This window comes from Montipora foliosa, chromosome 4, assembly GCF_036669935.1.
Source record: "Montipora foliosa isolate CH-2021 chromosome 4, ASM3666993v2, whole genome shotgun sequence".
Classification (NCBI taxonomy): Eukaryota; Metazoa; Cnidaria; class Anthozoa; order Scleractinia; family Acroporidae; genus Montipora; species Montipora foliosa.
The window spans coordinates 39,287,966-39,300,465 of record NC_090872.1 but is presented as its reverse complement, the minus strand read 5'-3'; the positions used below and the strand labels follow the sequence as shown (position 1 = coordinate 39,300,465).

Genomic DNA, 12,500 nt, shown 5'->3' with positions numbered 1-12,500 from the left:
ACCCGAAGCGAGAATCATACCATTAGACCAACAGGCCGCGTGTGAGAGTACGGTGGTCGAATCTTAACAATTCGAATTACAGCCTCTTTTGAAGGGTTTACATCAAGAAATGTGTTTCCCTTGGGTGCACGCCACGTTCGCATCGGTGGTGTTAGTTACAGTTCTAGTTTAAGTGATAAAGCCGCTACCCGCCAAGATTTGGGCGACTTCAAGGAGTTTTGACTGGATAAACTAAGGCAGCACAGGATTGAATTAACTTTGCAGTTTGGAAAAGGCTACTAACGCTGCAGACACAGCGGTAAAGAGGTCCATTGAAGCTAACCACAGACAAAACATTCAAGAATTCCGGTCCTCAACGAGAAGTGATTACAGTTTAACTCTGGAGTGATTAACAAGTGCTGCCAGCACGTCCAGGGCAAAGGATGGGTTGATACGAGATGTGATCGATCAGTCGGTGGAGAAAATTCACAAATTCCGCTTTGACGATTCCTCAGAGACTGCGTGGTTGACAGTCAAACACGCAATTTGAATGGTGGGTTAAACGGAAGGTTTATCTAAGGCAGCAAAGTCATACAATAAAACAACAAAAACAATCTGTTAACTTCCCCTTTAAATTCCTTAGTGTAGAATGTGACAGAAATACAAATAATTGTGTTGTAGGTTGTGTTATTACCTCTCTTGTTTTAGGACAGCTCGATCTTTACTTTTGATTGTCACTTTAGTGTAATAACCTCCGTGACGCCGACTTGGCCATTTATCCAGTCCAACTCAACGAAAAGGTTAAGTTGTGTACACTATTAGAGGAACACAAGATTATTGATCCAACAATAAAGATATTCTTTCGCCCAACGTGGGGCTCGAACCCACGACCCTGAGATTAAGAGTCTCATGCTCTACCGACTGAGCTAGCCGGGCTCCTCGCAATGTGGCTCGAAAGCTGGTGGAATGTTCTAGAACACTACATGATTAACGGGTATGCTTTTACTGGGCGAAACCTCCGTTTGGTTGTTAACATAAACAATGGCCATTTTGGCTTTGATCTTCCTGTCATACCTCCAAAAATTAATAATCATTGCCATGGACGCAGTGGGAAAAGACAATCGCAAGACAACTAAAGGGTAACCGGCCATGCAGAATACATTTTGCGCATTCTTTCTTCTTAGCGGGAGCTCCCGTAGCACAGTCGGTTAGAGCGTCGTACTTATAAGCAGTACTGGTAACGGTCATCCGGGGTGCTAAAGTAATGCGAAGGTCGCGGGTTCGATCCCCGCCGGGAGCACTCCCATTTTACAGAGTACGATTTTCGTAAAGGCCTTGTTGTCAGATGACAGAGTTCTTGAGTCATCGTCTTTCACGCTTAACGATGTTCAACCTACACTGACCTTGAACCAGAAATCTTTGGCTTTCTTTTCCGGGTAGAAGAAAAATACCTTATCCATTAGAACCGGCACGGAAAAGGTCCTACACTGTTGTAACGGACTTCTTCTAATTGTGGACGGTGAAATATTTCGTTAAGATGACTTTGATTCAAACCACGCAAAGCCACAGTTATTTTCAAGCAAAGCCCCGTAGCGCGGTTGGTTGTAAAATGGCGATCATGGGTTCAAATCCGAGCGGTGTCTTGTGTCAGTACTGATAACAGTGTGAGGCTTGTTAAAGTCTGAAGTGTATGACATTCTGTTTAGTTGTACGCATTCGCATGTACTGGAATGCATCATTGAGGTCACACTAATTTAATGAAAAGATGACGAGTTTTAGGCCATCTTCTCCTTTTAGCCAGAGCTTCCGAGAAAGAGCTTAATCGATGTAGTCTCAGTTGGTTGGGAATTGTCACTGAAGCGGACACGTTCTTTTGACTTCACATCTCGAAGCAACCATTTCAAAGATTCATTTGGTCAGAGAAATCGTTCCTTAATTAGCATCTTGTTTACGAAAGAAGCACAAAAAGAGCTTTCGTCTTCAGTAAAACATAAGGTATTTCAAAACAAAGTTTAAGGCACCATAACTTCACACATGTGATGATGAAGCAGAACAATTCAAGTATTTATTTATTTATTTATTTATTTATTTACTTAGTTTTTACACGGTAAAAAATTCATCAGGTACAATTCCAAAAAAGAGATTTGTAAAATCCTAAAATCTTAAAATCTAAAATCCTAATCCTATTATTACATTAATTTACAAAATAAGCTACCTACAGACCTGATTTCCATGAATGCCGTGTATTTAAAAATTTTGATAGAGAAGGCGTTTAAATTGATCTATGGAACTAGATTCTCTAATGTTACGATGTAAGCTGTTCCAAAGAGTTGCGCCGCTGTAACTAAAATTATTTTTCATGTAGTTTGTTCTCGGAAACGGAACAACAAGTTTATTTGCCGAATCCCTCAGAGCATAGTTTGATTCATTACGCGTTAAAAATTTAGACGTGAGATATTCGGGAACCAGACCATTTAAAGACTTGAAAACCATTAAAGCTTTCTGAATTTGACGTTGAGAATTTAAGTCTTTCCAGCTGAGTTTGTCAAACAAGGAATTAACATCAGCGTCATAGCTCGATGAAGTTATCACTCGTGCAGCACGGTTCTGTAGTTTTTGTAGCTTGTTAGATAATGTTTTACCACAAATACCCCAGACCAGGCTGCAGTAATCAAAATGGGGTTGAACTAGTGAGTTGTATATACTGAGTAAAGTTGATTGAGGCACACTGAATGGCTTAACTCGTTTAATGGCTCCAATTGCGGAAGCAATCTTTTTACACAGTTTATCAACGTGGAGATACCATGTTAGATTTTCGTCAACATATATTCCAAGTGATGTCACTGAGGAAACTTTTTCAATTGGAACATTAGCAATGGAGAGTTCAAGAGTATCAGATAGAGTGCTTAATCTTTGCCTGGATCCGATCAACATAAATTCAGTCTTTGTAGCGTTCAAAGTAAGTTTGTTAGACACAAGCCATTTGCTTAGCTTTTCAAGGTCCTGAGATATACTAGACTGAATCAGATGTAAATCAGAGCCAGCATAAGTAATATGTGTATCATCAGCATACATTCTAGGAACGCTGAACGATAGACACTTAGGCAAATCATTAATATAAATTAGAAATAAAAGAGGGCCAAGGATCGTTCCCTGTGGCACACCGCATTTAAGAGTGGTAAAATCAGAGAGACAACCGTTAACGGAGCACCGTTGTGTGCGATTCGTCAAATATGATTTAAACCAATCAAGCGATTTCCCTTGAATTCCGTACTGATTCATTTTAGTTAATAGTATCTCATGATCAACAGTGTCGAAAGCCTTTTTTAAGTCGAGGAACACTACTGCATTTACGTAGCCACGATCGATATTAAACGCCCAACTGTGAGTGGCTTCAAGAAGAGCACTAACAGTAGAGTGCAAAGACCGGAAACCGGATTGTTGTTTAGAGATGATTCCCTCGTTACTTAAGAAGTTGTATAACTGATCGTACACAATCCTCTCAAACACTTTGGCGACAACTGAAATGACAGAGATAGGTCGGTAGTTGTTCAAATCAAGTGACTCGCCCTGTTTGAACAACGGAATCACTCTGGCACACTTCCAGTCGTCAGGAAATATGCCAGACATCAAAGATTTATTAAACAGGTCACATAACGGACCTGAAATAATATCAGCACACTCACGAATTAACTTAGCAGAGATATTGTCTAACCCAGTAGATTTAGTTTTCGACAATCGATTTAGATGAGTAAAAACAATACTACTAGTAGTTGGACGAAAAGAGAATTTGTTGAAGTTTTCAGGAAAATTGTTTAAATAAGTAGACACTTCGTCCGAAGTAGAAGATATTTCGCGGGCTAGTCTGGGCCCAATAGTTGAAAAATGTTCGTTAAAGGTATTGGAAATCTCGTTAGAATTACAGATAGATATATCACTTACTTTGACTTCCTTTACCAGTTGGTTGTTCTGACGACGTGACATGAGGTGATTAATAGTTTTCCAAGTCCTTCGAGAGTTTCCTTCGGATTGAATAAGACTATTATGATAATGGAGTTAACTGAATAGAGTGTAATGTGAAGTGCTAGATTTCAATCCCATATGAACCATGTGAGCGTTAGCCCTACTGATGGAAATGGGCCCACACAAGGACAGAGAAAAACTCTGACCAGGGTGGGAATTGAACCCACGACCTTCGGGTTAGATCTCCGCCGCTCTACCGACTGAGCTACAAGGTCAGACGGGAGGATGATAATAGGATGCCTTAGTGGTTTTTACATTATTGTTGATTTTATTTCGTAATTTTCTGTAATTAGCCCAGTCACGAGGATTCTTTGTTTTTATCGCCTTCTTTTTACCAGCATCACGACAGCGCATATCATTCTTCAAGACTGAATTAATCCAGGGTGGGTTATTCAATTTAGCACGTCGACTAGATCGAATTGGAGCATGAGAATTGACAACCCGCAAAAATTTTGTTTTCCAGTTAGACCAAACCAAATTTGGATCTTCAGATTCATCGAAAGACCAGTCTTGTTGAGAGATTTCATTTCGAAAATTATCTCGATTAAAATTTCTAAAATTTCTATAAGAGACGTAAGAGTGTCCTTTCGATGATAAATCAGAAGAAAGTTTACGATAAACATAGACGAGGCTATGATCGCTGATGCCAATATGGGAGACACCGGAACAGCTTACCTTATCTGCATGATTAGCAAAAATCAAATCGATTAATGTAGATGAGGATTCAGTAACACGAGTTGGTTCATTTATTAATTGATTGAGCCCATATAAATCCGAAATCTCGAGTAAATGACGAGTGTTTGCATCAGATGTAGAAGAGGCCAAATTACAGTTTAAGTCACCCAACAAATAGTATTCAAGGTCAAGAGAATCAACCTTGTCGATAAATGACTCATAACTTGAAAATAAATCGGTAGGAGAACAGGGAGGTCTGTACCATGTCGCTATCAGAAAAGGCCTAGAGTTCGGTTTACGAATTTCAATGATTAAATTTTCGAGATTAATTACATTTAGATCTGAGCGCACTACATAAGAATTAGAAGACTTAATATAAAAACCTACTCCTCCACCATTTCTACTTAATTCTGTCACGACGGATAAATTCGTAGCCAGGTATATGGAGCTCGGAACTTTTTATGGATTCGTCAAGTTTTGTTTCGTTGATTGCCAGAATATCAACAGAAAACTCTAAGTTCGTCAATATGTTTGACGAGACTGTTAATGTTCAAACAGGCCATTTTAAAACCACGCTTTGCTGGTAAAAAAACTAGACGCATTGGAAAGACTCGAATTAACAGCATGTACTTCGTTTTCAACTGATTCTGGCAACGTTAGAGACACAAGAGAATTATCATCATGCAGGCCATTTACTTTTGCCTCATCAGTAATGCTTTTTGAATTATTACGAAGTTGGCGTCGTAAAACAGCATAGACAGGATATGAAAACAAGGCAACTTGACGACGGGTTTCCATAATTAAATTGCCCGAAACGGAAACACGTGTGGGGCCTGTCCGGGAGTCGAACCCGGGGCCTCTCGCACCCGAAGCGAGAATCATACCATTAGACCAACAGGCCGCGTGTGAGAGTACGGTGGTCGAATCTTAACAATTCGAATTACAGCCTCTTTTGAAGGGTTTACATCAAGAAATGTGTTTCCCTTGGGTGCACGCCACGTTCGCATCGGTGGTGTTAGTTACAGTTCTAGTTTAAGTGATAAAGCCGCTACCCGCCAAGATTTGGGCGACTTCAAGGAGTTTTGACTGGATAAACTAAGGCAGCACAGGATTGAATTAACTTTGCAGTTTGGAAAAGGCTACTAACGCTGCAGACACAGCGGTAAAGAGGTCCATTGAAGCTAACCACAGACAAAACATTCAAGAATTCCGGTCCTCAACGAGAAGTGATTACAGTTTAACTCTGGAGTGATTAACAAGTGCTGCCAGCACGTCCAGGGCAAAGGATGGGTTGATACGAGATGTGATCGATCAGTCGGTGGAGAAAATTCACAAATTCCGCTTTGACGATTCCTCAGAGACTGCGTGGTTGACAGTCAAACACGCAATTTGAATGGTGGGTTAAACGGAAGGTTTATCTAAGGCAGCAAAGTCATACAATAAAACAACAAAAACAATCTGTTAACTTCCCCTTTAAATTCCTTAGTGTAGAATGTGACAGAAATACAAATAATTGTGTTGTAGGTTGTGTTATTACCTCTCTTGTTTTAGGACAGCTCGATCTTTACTTTTGATTGTCACTTTAGTGTAATAACCTCCGTGACGCCGACTTGGCCATTTATCCAGTCCAACTCAACGAAAAGGCTAAGTTGTGTACACAAGATTATTGATCCAACAATAAAGATATTGTTTCGCCCAACGTGGGGCTCGAACCCACGACCCTGAGATTAAGAGTCTCATGCTCTACCGACTGAGCTAGCCGGGCTCCTCGCAATGTGGCTCGAAAGCTGGTGGAATGTTCCAGAACACTACATGATAAACGGGTATGCTTTTGCTGGGCGAAACCTCCGTTTGGTTGTTAACATAAACAATGGCCATTTTGGCTTTGATCTTCCTGTCATACCTCCAAAAATTAATAATCATTGCCATGGACGTAGTGGGAAAAGACAATCGCAAGACAACTAAAGGGTAACCGGCCATGCAAAATACATTTTGCGCATTCTTTCTTCTTAGCGGGAGCTCCCGTAGCACAGTAGGTTAGAGCAGTACTGGCAACGGCCATCCGGGGTGCTAAAGTAATGCGAAGGTCGCGGGTTCGATCCCCGCCGGGAGCACTCTCATTTTACAGAGTACGATTTTCGTAAAGGCCTTGTTGTCAGTTTACAGAGTTCTTGAGTCATCGTCTTTCACGCTTAACGATGTTCAACCTACACTGGCAAAATTTAGTCCATGCGATACAACAATATATATTTGTCGATACGGCTCCGGCTGGTAATAACGTTAACCAAACTCAAGAAAGATTTTACTAAAATTTGGTTTTATCAATGGAGTTGATAATGTAAATTGACCACCGTACAGAGATTCTAAAAGCTGACGTTTCCAGCGTTAGCCCTTCGTCAGAGCGAATGCAAGAAGGGCTAAACGCTTGCAACGTCAGCTTTTAGAATCTCTGTACAGTGGTCAATTTACATTATCAACTCCGTTGATAAAACCAATTTTTTGTATAATACTTCCCCACCGACGTAGCACCACAGTTTCTTTAGAAACTACCCCATTCAAACATTTACTAGATCATAATTTGGCCGAACCCGAGTTGTCACTTTGGTTTTAAGGAATATTTGGTTTTGAAAAGGGATAGGCGTAGAGAACTCGATGGTCCAGTTCACCTGCTGTTCCGTCTGTCTACACGACAATCTCGGATTGGATACCGTTCTTCCTGGTTACCCCGCATCTTGAAGCAATACTAACAAGTGGTAATGCCTCTGTCGAATGAAAAGGGCGCTTCAGCTCAGCGGATTTTGAGTTGAAAGCGTTTTGTCTCGAAAAGTCTGGAGTAAAAGGGAAAGCAGTTTCGTGCTAGAATGACTCTCAACACCGCCGACAGGGCCTTGAGCCAGAAATCTTTGGTTTTCTTTTCCGGGTAGGAGAAAAATACCTTATCCATTAGAACCGGCACGGAAAAGGTCCTAAACTGTTGTAACAGACTTCTTCAAATTGTGGACGGTGAAATATTTCGTTAAGATGATTTTGATTCAAACCACGGAAAGCCACAGTTCTTTTCGAGCAAAGCCCCGTAGCGCGGTTGGTTGTAAAATGACGATCATGGGTTCAAATCCGAGCGGTGTCTTGTGTTTTACTGATAACAGTGTGAGGCTTGTTAAAGTCTGAAGTGTATGACATTCTGTTTAGTTGTACGCATTTGCATGTACTGGAATGCATCATTGAGGTCACACTAATTTAATCAAAAGATGACGAGTTTTAGGCCATCTCCTTTTGGCCAGAGCTTTCAAGAAAGAGCTTAATTGATTTAGTCTCAGTTGGGAATTGTCCTTGAAACGGACACATTCCTTTGACTTCACATCTCGTAGCAACCATGATTTCAAAGAGTCATTTCGTCAGAGAAATCGTTCCTTAATTAAGATCTTTTTTACGAAGAAGTACAAAAAGAGCTCTGTCTGCCTGTCCGGGAGTCGAACTTGGGACCTCTCGCACCCGAAGCGAGACCACCAGGCCGCATGTGAGAGTACAGTGGTCGAATGTCAACCAGTCCAATTGCAGCTTCTTTTGAAGGCTTTACATTAAGAAATGTTTTTCCCTTTCGTGCACGCCACGTTTGCATTGGTGGAGTTAGTTACAGTTCTAGTTTAAGTGATAAAGCCGCCACGAGCCAAGATTTGAGCGACTTCGAAGAGTTTTTGCTAGATCAACTTAGCCAGCACAAGATTGAATTAACTTAGCAGTTTGGAAAGGCTACTGACGCGGGAGACACAGCAGTGACGATCTCTGACCAATTAGATAAATAAACCGCTCATAAGCCCCTACTCTCCCGACACTAAGAGACTCCAGGCCGGCCAAGGCTAAGGCTTCCGTATAGTCTACCCGACAATACTATTAAGCTGAATCGGTAGGTTAATACTTCGGTAGGTTAATATTTCAAAAAACTGATAACCATTTTCTCATTAAGTCGCATGTTTCTCATTGAAGAATAATATTTGCGGCGATAAATGGCAGGTAGCTAGGCAAACATCGAGGAATAGATTCAAATGAATGAAGGGGGTAGTTTCTAAAGAAGCTGTGGTGCTATGTCGGTGGGGAAGTAGTATACAAAAAATTGGTTTATCAACGGAGTTGATAATGTAAATTTGCCACCGTACAGAGATTCTAAAAGCTGACGTTTCGAGCGTTAGCCCTTCGTCATAGCGAATCTTTTAGAATCTCTGTACGGTGGCCAATTTACATTATCAATTCCGTTGATAAACCAAATTTTTGAATAGATTCAAATACCGAGGTGTCATCAATATTTTTAATCCTATATTTCCACTCCCTTCACAGATTGTTCGCCAATATGGCGAACAGCAGTGACACGAGTTTTGTTTCTTGTGGTATACGTATTCCCCCATTCGGTGTAACTGGATGCGAGTAAACCTAACCGATTTGTACTCTGTTAATGGTCCGTTAAGAACGAGCCGATCCATCTGATAGTGGCGTCCTGCACGCCATGAGGCTAGGTGCACGCCATGAAGTTAAGTGCAGACGTAACATTAGAAAATTCCGATATTTAACGAGAAGTGTTTTAAACTTGATTCTGGAACGAGTGACCAGTACTGCCAGCACGTCCCGGGAGAAGGGTGGGTTGACACGAGATGGCGGGGCCGCAGCCTGTGGGGACGGGAGTGTTCGGGCCATTTTCTTTGGCTGGAAATCGCGTGGAGGCGTTGCATTTGCCAACCCGCGTTTTTCTGGCGGAAATCATATTAGTGACGGGCAACGGGATAAAGAGCAGGAAAGAGCACGAGAGAAGATTCGACGAAATTTGAGAAATTTAAGCGAAGAAAGCCGAGGAAGGAGAACAAGAGAGAATTTCAATGAAGAACACCGTAAAGGTGAGAGAAATAGAACGAGAGACAAGACACTTACTTAGCTTTTAGGTAATGTTTTCCTTCTTAATGCATGGCTCGTTGCCTTAATTATTTTGCAAAACTCGTTAAAAAAACGAAGAGGGCCTGGAAACGTTTGCAATTCCGTGTTGACAGGGATTCTGGCATATTTCAACAATCACACACCACGTCGCCATTCAAGCTTACAGCAGACGTTAGAGTTTTCTTGTCATCATTTTCTATTTCTATATATTATATATTATTTCTTTATTATAACCGAACTCTTGATGCCGTATAAATTTATATTGGATTGCAGTACATTAGTCTGCAACGAATGCACTTGTAAGCAAGGTTTTGGCCAAGTAAGATAGAACCTGCGATTTTCCGCAAGATCTCTAACAGCGATTGAGTTATAACAATCGTCTGTCACGCGGTTTTGGAAAATACGCTATATTTACTAGAATTTGAGTTTCTAATATTATTTAGGTACGACTTGCTCTTCGAAAGATGTTATCGAGTGGAAACCGAATCGTTGTTGAAGCGTCAGCTCTTGAATGGAATGACAGCTAAGAGTACCTAATTTGGGAATTCCTCGATTAGCGGCTGGAGCGATCAGAATTTATGTGTTATCGTTTCTGGAAAATGAAGAAATAACTTCTTGAACTACATTGTAAGAAATCACTAACAGCAAATCCACTGTCAGGTCGATAATTCTGTTCAAACATTGTGCGTGTCTTCCGCTCAGGCTGCCGGGACTGAACAAAGAGGCAAGGCAAGTCTTGGGCAAACATTTGAATACTGATCTCCATCACAATCAGTAAAAAGCCTTTATCCCTTGCTGTTCATTTCATTTTCTCGCTGATAATAAAACTGCGTTTTCTGGAAGCAAGCTTGTGTCTAACCTTTTTATTTTTGGTTCGGGAAAGTTGAAAACTATAGAGGTCAAAAGGTCAGCTTGAGTATATTTACAGGAAGAAGAAATTGTTGTTGGACTCAACACCCGTTAGAAGAAATTCTCGGAACGTAGAGTAAGAGCAATCCATCAAATGCTACAACTGTGTACCGCGCTAACAGCGAATTAAATTATCTCGCCTTGTTGTTTCCATTGCGAACTGCTTGGGTATAAAATAAATATGGGTTGCTTGCTTATTAATTAAGGTCCAGTTAAAAGTTCAAACAACCAAGTCCCACGCGTAGAAACTGTATTTGCTTCTTGGATTCACTGCAGACGTAGCTCCACGCTTCATTGAAAAGCGCTCGAAATGAAGGGGTGCTTACCATTTACTACACAGTATTCCATCCCGCATATTCTCTCGATCTTGTGAGAAAGGATCTGAAAACGGAAGGATTCTCGCAAATGGTAAGGGCATTTCGCGAATTCCGTTCCGAACGGAAAAAGAGGACTACCTCTGGAACCAGTGTTACACAATCTAAATGGGTAATACCCATATAATCTAAATTTAGATCAGTGGGTGCAAGGCATCTCAGATGATCATCCGAGTCATCCAAACATGCATGCACCGTATTTGGGTCTAAGCACCCATTTTGAATAGTGCTGATAAACTGTGTTTAAGTCGTCCTTTAAGTCTAAACGCCCATTCTAAGTAAGCACTCATCTTAAATCGATTATCTTTCAATATTGGTAATGGGTCGCTCTTTCAATATTATAAAAATTCGCCCTCATTCAGCAGCGTGCTTCGATGGTTCAACCTTTTTGTCATCCATGTCCGTCCATCATCTTAAAAAAAATTGTTTTTTTTCCCTATTTTTTTCCTGACGAGAAAATTTCTAAGTATAGGGTAAACTTCATGTAATTGAAGTGAAAGAGGAAACGCATATTTAATGAGTTGCTTGGATGACTCGGATGATCATCTGAGATGGGTTGCACGGGTATTACCCATTTAGATTGTGTAACACGGGTGCCTCTGGAGGTTGTCCACAATTTCCGAACAGATTTTCCGGAAAATTGCCTTTCCATTTGACCTCAAACCTAAATTTCCGGATTTTTTGGCTGAGTGGTAAGCACTCAAGGTATTCTGCTGTTTTTCTGATCGAAATTCATTTAATTTCACACGTGACGTTAATCCTCCTCGAGGATCTTCGAACTGTTTATTTACTTCCCTGACAAAATTACTGTAATTTTTCTCTCGAGTGCAAAAATAACTCAACGATACTTGCCCATATATGGAATTAAACGCTCCAAATTCCCGGATAACAACAACAAAAAAGGCGCGAAATGTAAGTTGGGTGAGTATGGTTCTTAAAGCAGTAGTGTAGCAGATCTTGTAACCTGCTACTGTTTGGTATTGTAAGCAGCTTCTATTGTTTTAAGGTGGCTAAAACCAGTTTCAACACTTGAAAGAAGCGTTCTTATTAGAAGGATTGACACTACAACACTTAATCACTTAACAGCAATGTTATGGTACAATATCAAACACCAATTATTGATGAAAAAGATTCGGTCATTTTTGTGACGTAAAAAGTTACCAAGCAAAAGGAAAGCACTGCAAAAACACCCATACTTTGGCTTTGGCTGCTCTTATCCGAAAAAAGAATCCAGCGACCCCCTTTTTTCATTTCTGAAATGAAATCAGTATGACAGAATGAAACTTTCTGCAAAGTGTAAACAAATTCTGTGGAGCAGATTCAGAGCCACCTTAAATGATTGAAAAGTTAAGGTAGCTTTGAATTTGCTTCACATTTTTTTAAAACTTTACAGAGAGTTTCATTCTTTCATGCTGATTACATTTCAGAAGTAAAAAATGGGGGTCACCGAGTTCGTTTTTCAGATATGAGCAACTAAAGGCAGTCAAAATATAGGGTGTTTTTAAAAGGCTTTCCTGTTGCCATGCTAACTTGTTACGTCACAATAAATAACTGGATCTTGTTTAGCAATAACTAATGTTTCACATGGTACCATAACATTGCTGTTACGTGATAAAGTGT

At 40.5% G+C, this 12,500-nt stretch overlaps 5 non-coding genes across 5 annotated transcripts in view; 1 reads left to right on the top strand and 4 right to left on the bottom strand.

The window, feature by feature from the left end:
* The window catches only part of Trnap-cgg (transfer RNA proline (anticodon CGG)), a 72-nt gene extending 35 nt beyond the window's left edge, over positions 1-37 (bottom strand). The window contains exon 1 of the tRNA in view: positions 1-37. This exon is cut by the window's left edge and continues 35 nt beyond it. This is a non-coding gene — a tRNA (tRNA-Pro).
* An 805-nt stretch (positions 38-842) lies between these two features.
* Trnak-cuu (transfer RNA lysine (anticodon CUU)) lies at positions 843-915 on the bottom strand. The gene has a single exon. It is a non-coding gene; the product is annotated as a tRNA-Lys (tRNA).
* A 253-nt stretch (positions 916-1,168) lies between these two features.
* Trnai-uau (transfer RNA isoleucine (anticodon UAU)) lies at positions 1,169-1,279 on the top strand. The gene is made up of 2 exons: positions 1,169-1,206; positions 1,244-1,279. It is a non-coding gene; the product is annotated as a tRNA-Ile (tRNA).
* Positions 1,280-5,506: 4,227 nt separating this feature from the next.
* Trnap-cgg (transfer RNA proline (anticodon CGG)) lies at positions 5,507-5,578 on the bottom strand. The gene has a single exon. It is a non-coding gene; the product is annotated as a tRNA-Pro (tRNA).
* A 791-nt stretch (positions 5,579-6,369) lies between these two features.
* Trnak-cuu (transfer RNA lysine (anticodon CUU)) lies at positions 6,370-6,442 on the bottom strand. Its single transcript has one exon. It is a non-coding gene; the product is annotated as a tRNA-Lys (tRNA).
* Positions 6,443-12,500: the final 6,058 nt, after the last annotated feature.